Below are 2,167 nucleotides of genomic sequence, written 5' to 3' on the forward strand. Positions count from 1 at the left end.
CTATAGTCTCTATGTCTCCTCTTCTTCTTTTATTTGACATGATGTCCTTCAAGAATTTGGCAAACTTTGGCATTTGTAATATTGCATCAATAAGAGGTACTTCAACACATATTTCTTTGACTTTCTCCAAAAATTTGCCAAACTCTTCATCCTTCTTTAGCATCACTAATCTTTGAGGAAAAGGGATTACTTGGCTCTGCGGACTAAGTGGAAGAGTCTCTTCAACCTTAATGGTACTCTCCTCATTTTCTTGAATCTGATTTGGTTCAAGTGATGGAGGAGAGAGCTCTTCTTCAGCTTTCATCCCTTTTGGAGCAGTCACTTGGGAATCTCCCAAGGTCCGTCCGCTCCTAAGTTCAATGCGATTGCAATGCTCTATTGGATTTACATCAGGTTTTCCAGGAAATTGCCCTCGTGCTCTTAAAGATGATGAGACTAGCTGGGCAATTTAGCTATCTTGGATCTTTTGATGCTTTTCAGAATTATCCATTCTCTGAGTCAACTTCAAAAGGTCTTGCTTCATTTCGTTTTGATTAGAGATAATTTCCTCAAGCATCTTTTCGATTTTAGAAAACTGATAGCCTTAAGAAGATTGTTGTTGTTGCTGAAAATTTTGTTGCCCAGATTGGAAACTTTGTTTGTCTCCCATGGATGATTCTTGTTCTTGATTATTTCTATAGGAAAATTTTGGATGATTCTTCCACCCAAGGTGATATGTGTTGGAATATGGATTGTTCTGCCTTTGATTAAAATTAATGATAGCGTCACATTGCTCTAATTGATTTATCTGTGCAGATATAGCTCCCAAAGGACATGAGTCTTGTGAATGATCAGAACTACCACACGTTTCACAACAACATACTATGGCATTGATTGTATTAGAGCTACTCCCCATACTTTCCAGCTTCTTTGTGAGAGCATCCAACTTTGCAGACATTAGAGTGACTGCATCTACATCAAATTTCCCTGATGCTTTAGTTGGGTTTGAATAAGAATTGCCACCACTTCTCTCATTAACCCATTGATGATGATTTTGTGCTACACTTTCAATTATTTCCTCGGTTTCATCTAGACTTTTATTCATGAGTGCCCCTCCAGTAGCTAAATCAAGGGACACCTTGGTATGATAATTGATGTCATTATAAAATGTGTGCAACACCAACCACCTCTCCAAACCATGATGTGGGCATTGTCTGAGCATATTGTTGTATCTATCCCAAGCTTCAAATAAAGATTCTGAGTCAGCTTGTTTGAAACTTGCAATGAGATTCCTCATATGAGCTGTTTTGCTAGGCGGAGAGAATTTGTCAAGAAATTGTTGCTCACATTGTTCCCATGTGGTGATGATATTTGGAGCTAAAGAGTTCAACCATTGCTTATCTCTATCTCTTAGAGAAAAACCCAAATAATAATAAGTGCACCGCTTCAGAAGGAACACCATTCATCTTCATTGTGTCGCATATCTCATAGAAGACCTCCAAGTGTTGATTTGGGTATTCATGCGGTCCTCCACCAAACTGATTTTGCTTCACCATAGAAATAATAGCCGGTTTGATCTCAAAATTATTTGCTTCCACTGAAGGTCTTGAAATGCTAGATCTAAACCCCCTAGCACAAGGTGCTGCATAATCCTTTAGTGGTCTATTCGCCATGCTTGAATATTCTTCTTCTGTTTGTCGTCTTTGCAGAATTTTCCTTCTATGAAATGTTCTGTCAATTTCGGGGTCTAGAGGAAGAAGTTCTCCTGCAAAGTTAGATCTTCGCATACACAAGAACAATATCGCAAGATATATATGCTCAAAGGACAAAAAAGAAAGAAACTAGATCAAAAGAAAAACATAGATTAGGCTAAAATGTTAGAAATCAAGAATGCAGAATTAGAATTACAACAAAGGAAAAAAATTAACAAGAATGTTATACAAGAAAGAGAAAAACTTATGAAAAGAGAATTCTAAAGATTAGTTTCAACTATGCAAATGAAAAGAAAAGTTATGTTTAGTCTAACTCAATTGATAATCTCTAATGTTATCGCGCAGTTCCCGGCAATGGGGCCAAAAACTTGTTGATGTTCCGTAAGTGTACGGAAATGTCGTAAGTAATAATAAAAGATATCATATCCACCGGGACTGGAATAACAAACTAAAGATTTCTCAACGCGAATTAGCTA

The 2,167-nt window shown here is 37.1% G+C and overlaps 1 pseudogene; it reads left to right on the plus strand.

Moving 5' to 3' along the window:
* The first annotated feature begins 1,172 nt into the window (after positions 1 to 1,172).
* LOC121974052 lies at positions 1,173 to 1,270 on the plus strand (annotated as a pseudogene).
* The last annotated feature ends 897 nt before the right edge of the window (positions 1,271 to 2,167 follow it).

Source organism: Zingiber officinale, chromosome 4A (assembly GCF_018446385.1).
Source record: "Zingiber officinale cultivar Zhangliang chromosome 4A, Zo_v1.1, whole genome shotgun sequence".
Taxonomy (NCBI): domain Eukaryota; kingdom Viridiplantae; phylum Streptophyta; class Magnoliopsida; order Zingiberales; family Zingiberaceae; genus Zingiber; species Zingiber officinale.